Here is a 15098-nt window from a genome sequence, read left to right as displayed (position 1 = left end):
CAACTTATGAAAACACACTCTTGTCACACTTTCTGTGTGTCAAGGATCTACATATAGCTTGGCTATATCATCTGCAAGGCTGCAATTAATATGTTAGCTGGGGTAAGGATCTCATATGAGATTCAACTGGGAAAGAACTCATGTCCTTGGTCACTTGGTTTTTGTTAACATTTGGTTCCTTATAGGTTTGTTGGACTAAGGGCTGGATTTCTTGCTGGCTATTAGATGGAAGCCCCCCTTGGTTTCCTGCCACATGACCCTTTACATGGGGAAGCTTTTTACCATATTCTGTTAGTTAGAAGCACATCATAGGTCCGGAACACACACAAATGGAAGCAATTATGCAAAGGCATTAACCAAGAGGAGGGACTTAGGGGGCTATCTTAAATCCTGTCTACTAGAAAAATTAATGTATCGATCTCTGAAATTTGAAAAGCACTGGTCTGACAAATAAACTCTCCTCAGATGATAATAATTTTGAGGCTCTGTAGACCAGTAAGGCAAGAATCATTATTTATAATCTCTGATATTCTATATGATCTTATTCTTAAATACATATATATGTCTGATACATGTATATTAATATTTAACAAGAGTTAATGATGCCAATCTTGAATACCTCTACTTCTCTACATGTTTAAAGGCAGATGTTTTCTCACAATCTAGAAAGATGGACTTGGCATAAATTCTAGGCAGTGATAAAGAAAACTTGAAAGTAAATTAAGTACATATTATATTATTTCACATGTTTATTTATAGACTAATAATGCCCCTAACAATTCTGATCACATCATAGTTGTGAAAATTTTAAGGAATTGAAAAAAATGTCAATTTGACTATAATTATTTTGTCATCTTATGTTTTAAAACAATTTTATTATTTAAAACAATGTTTGTAATCCATCACCACCGCCCCAAGTAGGGCCAGCTCTGAAATGAGGGTTTGAGGAGCTTTTAATTTGTAAATTAAGCATCATAATAAGAAACAGCTCTTCACTCTGTCTCGTTTTTCCAGATAATGGTCATTTGAACTGTCTCTGAGTCTGGAGGTTGCTGTTAACAATCCGAATTGTATTACTGCTGGGCTAGTTAACATTTAAATTAGACTTTTCAAAACAATGTGGAGAAAACAGTCAGCTCTTTGATGGGATTTATGATGGACACATGGCTCAGCTAATGAAGACAACATGTCAAGCCTTGAACAAAAATGATTTTAGGGATTTTTTGAGACAGCTATTTGGGTTGATGGAGCTGATTTCATCTTTGGAGATCACATTCTGAATTAGCAATCACCACCTTTACAGAAACAAGATCAAAGATGAAGGGTGTGGCAGTGTTGGGCTAGATAAATAATTCTAGGAGCAGTCAGATAAATAAATACTGTCCAAAAGGATATGGATATTCGGAAATTAAATAAAGATTTGCTTGTGGGATTTTTGGTGGGAGTGAAAAGGGTTAGGGAGGGCAGTGAAGAGTCGGTATCACAAACAGCTAATAAGAGGTCATGTAGTACAATATACACCTGTAATGAAGATCCTAAGCACTTCGTTGCAACACATGAATGAATTTCCACTGGGAGAGATGAGCTAAGTAAAAGCCATTTCTCCAGCCAGTATCCAGCTATTTCTTGTTATTTCTTGTCAGAGGTCTTCGAAGCTAGCCCCGTCTCCCTACAGCCTCTAGAGAGCCCAGCTCTCTAGATTTTATTTCCTTTTATCTGATAGACTCTCAAATTATCCATTTTTATGTCTAAAAAATATCTGTATTCTGTAAGAACCATATTTTTACAGAGAAAGGAGAATGTTCAGTGTTAGTATTTTTCAAAGACTTCAAGGATTGAAGTTTGGAAGAAAGACTCAGGAAATTGAAGTGTTAATCTATTAAAATACCTTTACATTGAAAATTGTTACATAAAAGAAAAATTTTTCCCTTTTTAACTGGCAAAGTTTGTATTTCTGAAGATTGTCATTAATCAGAATTACCATTATAATGAAAATTATAATTATTGAATCACAGAATTTTTCAGCTATATGAAATTTCGGATCTCCATATGAACCACTAAGAACATGGCAGTGGAATAAAACTCCAGTTTAGCCAATACTTCTGCATATTATCTCTTTTAACTAAAGTCTGATGATATTTTTGAAAAAATAAAAATGAAATCTTAAGCTCTTCTTGACTGTTTTTTGTTTTATTTTTTTTTCATTAAAAGTAATTAATGTTCTTCTGTTTCTGGCCAAAATGGAGTAAGAAGAACCTGCCCACCTTGTTCATGATCTTAAAAAACATTTTTTAAAGTACTTTGTCCAGCTTTTTGTTTGTTTGTTTTTTAGAAGGTATTTGTTTTTTAGAACATAGTTTGGTGATTTCTTTAAAAGTAAATAGATACCAACCACACCATTCAGCCATTCCACTACTATTTATTCACCCAAAATGAATGAAAGCACATGTCCAGACAAAGACTATTCAACAATAAAAATGAATGGACCACAGTTGATACAAGCAACAACCTCGATGACTCTAAAAATTATTATGCAGAATGCAAGAAGCCATACAATGAAGACAATATACTTTATAATTTCATCTAGATGAAACACTAAAGTATATAAACAGTAGGGACAGAAAGCAGATACACAGTTATCTCCAACCAGGATGAAGGACTGCAGAAACTATTGCGGATGATGGCCATGTTCACTCTCTTGATTTTGATGATGGTTTCACAGACTTATACATAGATCAAAATTATCAAATTGTACACTAGATATATGCAGTTTGCTTGTCAATTATCCTTTAATAAAGCTGTTAAAGATTTTTGTAAGTAATTATTGTTACTAAAACTTAATATAAGACATGGAACCGAGCACTGTATCCTAAGTACTCTTTTAACCCCCAAGTTATGATATACTGCTCTACTGGAGTACTCCCTCCTCCTACTCCACCCAAATCCCTACCTAAAATATCAAATTGCAAGAGGGAAAGGAGTAACATCAGCAAGGAAGTTTGGTTCCCAAAAGACAGAATTTTAACTCCCTGTGTCATTTGACTCTTTTTAAGAATGATGGAAAGTTGCCACCTTAAAAAATCAGTACTTTTCTTCTCCACAGGTAAGTATTTTTAAAGGAAATTGTACTATCATTATCTGATTGAGCAGATTTCTATTCCCCCTAGATTTAATGTTTTCCATCTGCAATATAAAAGGAAGATAATGCACAATTATGCTAGTAAGACTCTCTCTTTCAATAATGTTTGCACTTCTCAATACCACATTTAAAAAGGAAATAGTAGCACTTGAAAAGTTGAGTAAGAAGATGAACAAAATTGAACAGAAGAAAAGTAACTGTCTGAAGACATGCTGAAAATACATTTAAAGTCTGTCTGAGACAGCAACTGATCCAGCCAGCCCATCTTTTAAAGAGCCGAGCATCATTCAGGTGTAAATATTGAGCTGGAAATGGAAAGGAGAAGAGGGGATACTACAAAAATATCCAAGAATAAAGAATTGATTTGTCCCAGGAATCAGGCAACTGAGGTTCAAACTTCTATCTCTCTGCCTTGGTATACTGTCACTTCTTGTGGCCGTGAATTTTTAAATGCACATGTATGCCTGGCTTAATGACTTTTCACATATCCCTGAAAATTTTACATCCAAGGGAGAAGCTATTAAATGAAAAAAAAAATTGTCTTAATTTTAAATGTGTTCCATCTCAACCCATTACTTTCAAAATATATCAACTGAGTTCTATAAATCAATGATCAATTTGTAGCAAAATACAACAATTGAAAAAGAGAATTCATTTGAATACATCAGTTGGATAACTTGAAGGCTAGTAAGTACAGCCTGTACTAAGAATGTTATGAGTTGAAAATTTGTGACACTCAATCTAGAAAGAAGATAACAGAAAGTAGCAGGTACTGCAGAAGGGCTCCAAAGGAGTTATTTTTTGGAAAATGCATTTTTCTTTCTGCATCACTTTCTTCATAAATTGTTTTTAACCTTTTGCAAGCTTATGGTTTCCCTGAGGTCAAACTAGATAGAAATAAAGTTTTAGCACAGAGAAGAAAAAAAAATATCAAGGCAAAATAAAGGCTAAGAACGAGAGCTTTTCAAAAAAAAAAAAAAAAAATGGAAACAGAACTCACACCAGAATAAAGAGATGCACAGATGACATCTCCCCAGCCTTCGCACTTGGTGTACAGCAAATTATTTAGGGCTCAGCCAAGCGTTGGAGCAATTCAAAAGAATCCACGTGGGTTTCTCGGAGTAGAAACTCTTACAGAATACGTTGGTGAGTGTATCTTTGCCTAAAACAGTAATGTCAAAATATCACTTCATATAGTGTCATTTTGGTGAAACGTGATTATATAAAATAAATATATTTTTGGTGAAAAAGCAATTACATAAAATAAAAAGGAATTGTCTGAAAATAAGTGATAGACCTTTCCCAGAGCAAGCACCTGAAAAGTTGTTATGTGAGATATGTCTATACCAACTCTGTGAGGGAATATTCAATTGATTCAGCAAATGTTCTCCCCATGTTCTTTTCTTCAATAATTGGTAAAAGTTAAGGGTTTTTCCCCCAGTTGTAGAAAAAGAATTATATTAAATCATTGTCACACTCTATCTCTCTTTTTTAAAGGCTTTTTTATTTATTTGAGAGAGAGCATGGGGGGAGCATAGGGGGCAAACGGAGGATGAGAGAGAGAGAGAGGTGTCCCAAGCAGATACCACATAGAGCTTAGAGCCTGATGAGGGACTTGATCTCACAACTCTGAGATCATGACCTGAGCTGAAATCAAGAGTCAGATGCTCAACCAACTGAGTCACCCAGACATCCTCATTGTCACTCTTTCTTAACAAAGAGTATACCTTTTAAAACCTGGGTGGGAATACAGGCACGGTCTGTGGCCTCCAAGGGAGGGATCTTCAAGTCACATTACCACAACTGTTTAATCAGAGGAGCTAAGAGGCACAGACTGCATGTGTTCATGGACCATAAACTTGGCATTCTCTGGAGACAGTGTACCATCACTAACTTGTCTAACTAGAAGTTCAGTTGAGTTAGGTTACATGAGGTTAGGCAATGTGCTCAGAGGGTGGAGGGCTCATGCCTAAAGACACTTATAGGCAAAATGAATTCTTACATTACTTTTCTTCTCACAAAATGGAATTCCTGATGGAAAAAAATGGAAGCAGCAGCCATGTGAATAATCATTAGAGATAATAACAAAATTTGCAAAGCCTTCATAGATATACAAGTGTTATTATGTTTTCTCTTACTTCTGTATGGAGAATAAAAGGCAGCCATTACTATTTTATTGCCATTTAAAAATGAGGAAACTGAAAAGTGTCTAAAGACACACAGTCAAACTCCATCCCAGTGTCCATGAAATCCAGATCTCTGAATTGTGAAATCAGGCCTTTGGCTTACAAATTTAGGCCTTCTCATACTATCATAAACTCCAGAATGTGAAAATAAAGGTAATACCAAAAATGCATCTTTTTCCCCAATCACCACAGTGTGCAGTGATGGAAATAGAAATAATTGACTTAACAAATTCATTCTAGTTCAAATAATCCATATATAAGCTATAAAAACATAATAATGAGAGATTCTTTTTAGTCATCTTGCTTTATATTGATAATCACACTTTTATTTAACTTGAAAGAAAAATGCACTTCTTTCCCTCAAGTAGAAAAGTCATATATGCCCACTAAGGAAAGCTTGAACAAATATAAAAAGTATAAAAAAAGACAACAGGCAAATTTCTAAAGCATTCCTAAAAGAATAAATGGAATGGCATCAGATTAGGAAACATGCCTCAAGAGGCATAATAGAGAGGACTGACAGAGCTGCAGACCTTAACATGTGAGCAGACCAGCGTGTCTCTCATGAATAAATAAATGAATAAATAAATAAATAAATAAATAAAATCTTTAAAAAAAAAGAAAAAGAAAAACATCAGCTAAGAGAAAACTTAAGGGGATTATGTTCATATTTTTAAATAATTGAAACTATTTTTTTAAGATTTTACTTATTTATTCCTGACAGACAGAGAGAGAGAGGCAGAGACACAGGCAGATGGAGAAGCTGGCTCCATGCAGGGAGCCCGATGTGGGACTAGATTCCAGGACCCCGGAATCACGCCCTGAACCGAAGGCAGACGCTCAACCACTGAGCCACCCAGGTGTCCCTCTAAAGTATTTTTTAAAGTGAGACCTACTGATTTATTTGTGCTTCAATGTACAAAACAAGTCCAGCAAATGGACATTTAAGAGGGTAGATTTTGATCTGACACAGATGAGAACGTCCCATTGAATAGAGCTGTTGGACGATGAGGCTGACCGACTTGGGGGTGACTGAGTATCTCTAGGCTGACATGGGAGACAGGTGCCTACATTGGACTTGGGGAGATGAACTAATTATATGGTTTTCTGGGGCTCTCAGAAAATGTCTATGGCTCTTTATAGCTCTGCATTACTAATATTCTTTTCTAAACTCTGCCTCCCTATCCAATGTCTGTGTTAATGAGGTGAGGACTAGGTAATATTAACAATTATTCATTGCTGACAACAAATGATAAAGAGGAGTGCAGAATTCTACTCTTCATAGTCTTACCCCAATGCCCAATGCCTCATTACTTGCCCTATTTTTTAAAAAACTTTAAAACATGGCCCTGATTTTACTTAATAAGAAGCCCTCTGACTTAAAGCCCAATGCAGTATGACCAAAATTCTGCTGGAAACATCCATAGCTCCAGTTTCAATTCCAGTTCTCTTAGCCAGTACGTCTCTGCTTCAGTTTCTCCTCTATAAAATTAAGCGATTAGAACACATGATTCCTTAAATACTATTCAGCTTGAAATCCTATGTACCACATACTGAGCTTCTACATAGCTAATACCTTCAGCAATTGCCCCCAGAGTTTCTGAGGCCTGGGGTAGGATTTTATCTATCCATTCATTAATAAGAATGATCTGCCATCTAAACAAGAAACTCATGATCTTTACAGTTTGAGACTCTTCCTGGGTTCTAGGTATTGGCCTAGAACTATAGAACGATCATCTAACAAAAAGTGATGATTTTGGAACAATTCTTTGTATCTCCCTAAGCTCAATATGGAGTTGGGCAGTGGATGGCCAGCAAAAAAGTTTCCTTAACTGAAAAAAAGTCGTCAAATGAGGCTTGGTGGACTAAATATCTTTTGCATCCTTACAAAGAGAAAAATAGAGAAATCTCGTAACTAAAGAAAGTGAAATGCACTTTACTTAATGCGGACCTCTGTCTCTGGTGTGCAGGTCCTCTGTGTCCAAAGATAATTAGCACTTTATAATGCTAATTATTATAATTATGTCTGAGAAAAAAATCATTAGGGGGTAGGTCCGTTCACTAATTTTCAATTGCCCCCTCTATTTAAAAATAAGGTCACTTTTCTATGAAATAGCTTTAGGAGCTCAAAGAAGAAAGAGGGTTATGGAAAATTCTGTGTAGGGAGAGTCCTGAGCTTTTAATATTCTTATAATTCTGTGATGTGTCTGGGGCTGAGCAGGGAGGAAAACAGTGAAGATGTTTAGTCTAGGGGACTAAAAATCAGGACCCAGAAGAGCAAATGTTTCTGTAAGACTCATCTTCAAATAGGCATTTTCTTATCCCTCACTGTGTGCCTGGTACTGTGTGCCTGTGCTCAGCTCTTCCAGGTGCTACCTCATATAATAACCTTCACCACAGTTCCATGAAGTGAGTAGTAGCATTGTTCCATGTGCCCAATGTGAAGGCTATAGGAAACAAAAAACTGGTTTCTGACTCAGGTTTTGCTCACTCCAAAGTACGTGCTATAAACCCTTCCCTACCTGTGCTTCCATGTAAATGTTCCATTCTTCTTAGGGCTCTCGATGCACTGAGCCATTGTCAGGGTGGGGAGGAGTCCAGCTTGGAGACGCCATCCATGTAGGCTGCCTGAGAAGCCAACCATCAGGAGGTAGATCAAGCCAACTAGGAGAGCTAATGACACTTTCTGAGATTCCCAGAGGTACAGTGGGGGCTCAAGAAGGAAGATTTTGGGGCATGGAGTGAAAATAGCCAGGGTCTAAAGAACAGCTCCATTTTTGCCTTTCTAGGTGACCATGAAAGAGCCCAGTCATTTTGCCAGGCCGCGTTACTGATGCCTAAAATAACAGCTCCCACAGATGTTACTCTTACTACTGATTCTACTACTACCACTATTATCATCACGATGATCATTCTGAAAACTTCCTAGGTGCCAGACACAGTGCTGAACACATCATATTCATTGTCTTAAATACTCCCAAAGCATCCTTATTAATCGAATTTCACATATAAGAAAACAAGGTTCAAAGAGGCTAAGTAATTCGTATATGGACATGCTTTATAATGTGAAACACCATCCATAGTAGGCATCATTACTAAGAAACTATCAGCTGAGGAGGAAGAAGTGGCCTTTCATCTTTCAAAGATGAGCAGTTGTCTTTCTGTTTAATGGTTTTTTAAAAATCCCCTTGTGACAAGCTCCAGAGGACAAATAATTTATTTCTTGTGGTGTATGGCTTTCTAAATGAATTAATTGATAGGCATCCCATTGTCAGTCTGAGGGATATGGAAATAAAACAGACATAAGATGTTCTCTACCAAACTAATTTGTACTTTAAACACATAAATAATAATTTTTTAAAAGTAATTGTGTGTTTACCTTCTCTTCTGCTTCAGAACCTGTGTCTTTGTCTTGCCTTTGCACCATCAGTGAAGTTTGGTTTTGTTTTTTGAGTATTAGTAAGTGGAATTAATCAGTAAATATTGCTGGGGGGGGGGTGGAGAAGGTAGGATCCAAAAATAATTCATCCCTGCCCTCATTCATTGAAGAGGGGATAGGAAGAATAGGTATAATAACCATAATAATAATACAATAGTAAGAACCACTCTTTCCTTTTCAGGGGGGCCATGAGGGCAAAATTATTTTCACAGTAATACTAAGATGCTATTTGCCTTTTCACTGTGCTGATACTTGCATTGATTGTGCCAAAGCAATGGTGCCAAAGCACAATTTAAGACCATGAAAATAAACTATGCTGATAATAATCATATTCTTCACCAATATTCATGTACAGGGGGGAAAAAGTCAGTTTCATTTAAGAAAGTCCTTGGTGAAGTAGTAAAAATATTAATTTCATTAAATCTCAACCCTTGAGTACAAGTCTTTTTAATATTCTGTGTGATGAAATGGGAAGAACTTTTAAAGCCCTTCTGCTGCATACAAAAGTATGACAATTGTCTCAAGGAAAAGCACTTGTGTGTGTTCAAGGACCACCATTTTTACCTGAAAGAATGAGGGACGAAGTATGGGTTTTCAAAGTTGTATATCTGGCAGATATTGTCTGGAATATAAATGAAGGGAGCTTGTGGCTTCAAGGAAAACAACTGACAATATTTATGACCAATAATAAAATTAAAGCTTTCAAGCAACAGTACTTTGACAGCTCCCCAATACTTAAAGAATTTTCTGATGAGACTGATGATGATGCTAATAAACGGGGGGTTTTGGTATTTTATTGTGAAATGTGTCAAAGATGGAAAGGTATGCATAACCGTGAAAAACAATATTTTTCAACCCGTGACCAACATGATTTTATGTAATCATGGATGAGTAAAAGATCCATTTAGGTGCAAGACAGACCACTGGATTTTAATTCAACAGAGTTCAAAGCATTGATTTCTGATTCCATATTGCAACTAACCTTTAAGAAACTATCACTTGTTGGTCTTCAGGTAGTGTCAAAGAAAAATACCTACCATTATATGAAAAGGCTGTTCAAATACTTTTCCCTATTTCACTTACATTTCTGTGTAAGTCAGAACCTTTTTTCATACATATTTCAACCAAATGTGGATTGATCGTAGAAGCAAATATAAGAATCCAACAGCCTTCTATTAAGCCAGATATTAAAGAGATCCTTTAGTTTGGAAAATACAATTATTTTTCATGAAAATTTAACTTTTATTAATTTATAACAAGTTTATTACTTTTAAAATCAATTAATACATAAACATTTACAATATTCTCAGGTTTAATTTCTTATGTAATACATGCATAATACCCACATAAGTCTTTAGGGATCTCAGTAATTTTTGAGAGAATAAAAACATCTGAGAACAAAAAATTTGAGAAATTCTGGTCTAAGGAAGTAGATAATTAAATGAATTGCCCTTGAATGTATATAAACTGGTACAACCTTTCTGCAGGGCAATTTATTGACACTATTAAAATCTGAGTAATTGTAACTTCTACCTCTAGTAGTTAATCCTTAAGAAAGAGTTTTAGATCGGAACAGGCATTTATGTATTAGCATTTTCATCATGGTACATCCTTTAAGACCAAAAAACACCTATAAATATCCAGGGAATTGTTTAAATAAATGTTAGTATCCCCTTAAGATGGAATATCATGCAGCCATTAACAATATGTTAAATTACATAAAAGAATATGTGATGGCACATTAAATTTAGAAATGATACAAAATAATACCCATCAAATAAATGTATTTTGAAAAACTAAAATGAAAACTCTCGCCCCCCCCATATATTTACAAGCTTTATTTATATTTTTTTCCATATATCTGGAAATGTTATAAATGAATTTGGAAGGCTGGTGGACAATAGTTTATTAGTAGTATTTTTAAGAATATTTTGTATTTTTAGGGGTGCCTGGGTGGCATCTTGCTTTGGCTCAGGTCATGATCTTGAGGTCCTGAGATTGAGCCCTAAATTAAGCTCCCTGCTTGGCAGGAAGCCTGCTTCTCTCTCTCCCTCTGCTGCTCCCCCTGCTTGTGCTCTCTTTCCATCAAATGGATAAATAAAAATTTTTGTATTTTCCTAATTTTCTACAGAAAATGCAATAATTTTATCAGAAAAAAATGTTTATGATGTGGTAGATGAATTGTGACTTTTGGGGTTTTTTTTCAAGTCTTTAATTCCTGAGTTTTGATAGAAGAAACTAGAAAGAACATGTGAGCCTAAGGAGAGAGGAAGAAGAGCAGGGCATTACTGAGGCACTGGGGAAATTATATGATAATGGAGAGGCTAAGAGAATCAACTTTTATTAATGACTGATGCTGGCTCATTTTATTAGGTGCCAGATTACTAATATGAAATTGTCATTTTTGTAGATCAAAAGGGGTTGAGGATTAGCAATTCATGTCGAATAACTCACTTAATATAACAGACATTATTATGCCCATTATACAGTTAAGGAGATGAAGATCAAAGGTTAAATAACTTCTTTGCAGTAACACAAGCCCATGCTTTTTCTAAAACATTTTCCCTTCTTCAAAGTTTGCTCTTAGATCAGTTTGAGGGGGAGATCTACATAGGTGTGTGGCATATTTTCACAAACCAAAAGGTTACACATATGTCTTCCTAGAAAATCTTTGTCTATATATTTAAGATGGTGGAAAACCCCTAGATGTACAAGGTGATTAAAAATTGTTTGACAGGGGTGCCTGGGTGACTCAGTTGGTTGAGCACCCAGCTCTTGGTTTCCACTGGAGTTATGGTCTTAGGTTCATGGTCTTGGGGTCATGGTCTCTGGGTCATGGGATCTGAACCCAACATTGGACTTGACGCTCAGCAAGGAGTCTGCTTGTCCATCTCCCTACCCCTCTGTCCCTCTGAGTGCTCTCTCTTTCTCTCTCTCTCTCTCTCTCTCTAAATGAATAAAAATCTTTTTAAAAAGTTTGATATACTCTTAGTTAATATTTTAGCTATTAGTAAAGTTGATAAACAAAAGCAAAACATTTAGTTATAATAAATGTATTATAAATATAGACCAGATAAGTTTTCAAGAATTTGTCACTTGCTCTTTTCCAAAAATGACTTTGAGACACTGCTCGCATGGGAAAATTAGTATGATAATCTATGAAGTTCAAAGTCTATATGCCCTCCTGCCCACCCCCCCAAAAGAAAGCAGGTAAAATAAAGGAACAAGATATACAAATGTCAACCACAGTTGGGTAATAGAAACAAACAGGAGCCCTATTTAAGCTAAAGAGAAAAAAATATTGAAAGAAAAAAGAACTAGAAGGAAATACAACAAGAAAAAAATACCGTTTAAACAATAAGCTTAAAAATAATACCGTTATTGGGGTTTTTTTGTTTTTTTATTCCTTGAATGCTTTCCATGTTTATTCAATTTTCTCTATATGCTCCAAAATTGGACAGACATTTCACAGATACTGAGATCCTAGGATTTGAAAGTCACAGCCTATGTCACTGAGGGCTTTGTGAGAACCAGAACTAATATTCTATCTCCAAGAGGGAGTTTCTGGGCACAGCTTACCCCAGAAGACTATTTTCAATGTTCTTCCATCAGAGTGGGTGGGGTGGGAGGAGTCCAGCTTTTCCACAAGTACCGGCCATCTTCATCAAAAGAATATCAATCATCACCAATGACAATCTGTGGCTTGACTAGCTGGACTTCCTTCAGCAGCTTCCTTATTTGAGTGGGATACTCCCATTTCCACAGCCTGATTATTTGCAGGTTGGATGCGGGTTGTGCAAAGGCTGGGCACAGCTTCCTCATTCCCAAAAATAAACGGTAAAAAATACCGTTTAAACAATAAGGGAATATGTTCAATCCCTTCAGAAAATACTGAGACAAAATTAAAAATAGGCAAATCCTATTTTAATATGAGAAGGTATAATTCAGGAAATAAAGTTGAAAATTCAGAAGCACACTGTAATTGCTAAGTTAAAGAAGACCTAGAGTAGAGGTGACCTTGGGAAGGGAGAAGCCTAATAAAGTTGGATGAAGCTGCCCCAGGGCCACCTGGGTAATTATATTTGGACATAATTTATCCTAGACATAACCAGAAGAAGTAAGAGCTGAAAATGAACCAGTACAGATATAGATGGATGAAAGTGAATGAAGGGAAAGTATATTTGACCCATGCAGGCATCCAAATTATGGAGCCAGTTTTGTTCTATCGATGTGAAATGTAAATAGAGACATTCTCTGTTTGAGATATGGTACATCTGACATAATTAAGAAGTAATTCTTAGGGGAGGAACTCCCTCTAGGAATTCCAATGTGTGATGTGAGTTTACCATACACTCCAAAGGAAATGCTTTTCTGCTTGAAGAACAGCATCTCATGGAATAAGCATTTTGTCAAGAACTGATCTGGTCTCCAAACATCATTTTATGGACAAGTAAATTCAAAGAGGTGAAGTGACTTTCTCCAAAATTGTGGATGATTACAAAGTAAAACTCAACTTAGGTCTCCTGTGTGTGTCAGTTCATTTCATTGTTTGTTTCCATGTTTTCACTGAGTGGCAAGTGGGCAAGCCTGCCTTAAACCAGTGCTTTCTCATTTTCATGCCATTTGTCTAAATCAGCTATAATATGAAGGAGGAGTGGTAAAGTTTTTAGTAGTAAGGACTGGTGTGGGGTGGGTTGTATAATTCTATCTGAGGAAGGAAGAAGTGGGGAAGGCTTTAGGGTATGCCTTTAAAATGATCATGAGTATAAAGAGAAAAGTTGTATGGGAGTTACTGATTTTTTAGAGTGCATGAGAGAGGATGTACATGGAATAAGTACATGGAAATGCAGACTCCAAGTGGAATTCCAGATCAATAAAGTGTTCTTCCAGACTCTGCTCAAATAGCACCTCCTACAAAGTGTAAGATAGAGATGCCTGAGTGGCTTAGTGGTTGAGTGTCTGCCTTTGGCTCAGGGTGTGATCCTGGGGTTTTGGGATTGAGTCTCGCATCAGGCCACCCACAGGGAATCTACTTCTCCCTCTGCCTATGTCTCTGCCTCCTTCTCTATCTCTCATGAATAAATAAAATCTGTTTTTTTAAGTGTAGGACATAACACTGATGATATGTGGAATGTCCTTATCCTTTGGACACCCATTTAACTTGATTTCAGCCTTCAATTTTACAGCTATGGAATCTAGTACCCCAAGATTTCTGCTGATTCTAAAATCACTTCCTCATAGAAATGATTCCATTCCATCTAGTGTACTGACTTTATCCCATTCACTTAAGAAACTGTCATGCTCATGATTTCATGAAGTTAGTAACTTTAATGAACATTTGCACAATTCTGGGAAAAAAAAATCACACGAACACCACACATGCTTCTACCATTTTCCAGCTCCCCTCTTCACATTCTCTCCTACCTTCTTAAACCCCAACCTCCAATCACTAGACTAGAGTGATCAAATAATTTATTATTGCCCAGATTAGAACATTTTGAAATTAAAAGAGGATGTTACTAATAATACACTGGAATGATAAGTGTAAAACCTGGACTATGTGGGAGAAAACAAGATGTAGGTTTTCCCACAAATATGTGACCCTTAACCACTGTGAGCAGGCCTATAGGAAATGTAGTTCTGTCTCCTCATCTTTGAGGACTTCCCTGATTGGACTAGTAAACTTTCCCAGGACCCTAAGGCATTCCAAAGAATACAGTTTTCTCTAACTCATTATACTTGTTTGATTCCTTACATAATTATTAATGGATTATCTCTCCCCTAACTTTGTTTATGCTTCCCACAACACTTTTGTTCTTTTAAAGCAAGACACAATTAACCTCAATATAATCCTTTATGTACACATCTATCTTTTCTACTAAACAGTAAGCTCCTTCGGGGCAAAGACCATATCAACTTCATTATAGCAAAATATTCTAATTGCCTCCAAATATCTGTTTTCTCCTTTTCCTATCATAATAGAACCTTAAGTTTTAGCTAAGCACATGGCCACCCAGAATTAAAACCGTATTTCTCAACCAGCCACTTTCATAGCTAGGAATAACCATGTGATAAAAAACGTATACAGCAGAATAAGAGTTGTAAGTTACGCATGCATTTTTTTGGCATTCCCTCCCCTTTACCAATTCATATTCCTACTAGGTGGCATATGAATTTGATTGCATAGCAAAAAGTATTATAAATCACCAATTGTATATGTGATCCTTTACATCTACCATCCTCTTACATCAGTAAGTTGGGATCATGGGACTATCTCTTACCATGTGATTGAAGCATAAGTTGTGTCACCTCCAGAAAGAGTCAATTAAGACCC

The sequence above is a fragment of the Vulpes vulpes genome, chromosome 11, assembly GCF_048418805.1.
Source record: "Vulpes vulpes isolate BD-2025 chromosome 11, VulVul3, whole genome shotgun sequence".
NCBI classification, from domain to species: Eukaryota; Metazoa; Chordata; class Mammalia; order Carnivora; family Canidae; genus Vulpes; species Vulpes vulpes.
The sequence above is the reverse complement of the archived record's forward strand: the minus strand, read 5'-3'. Positions refer to the sequence as shown.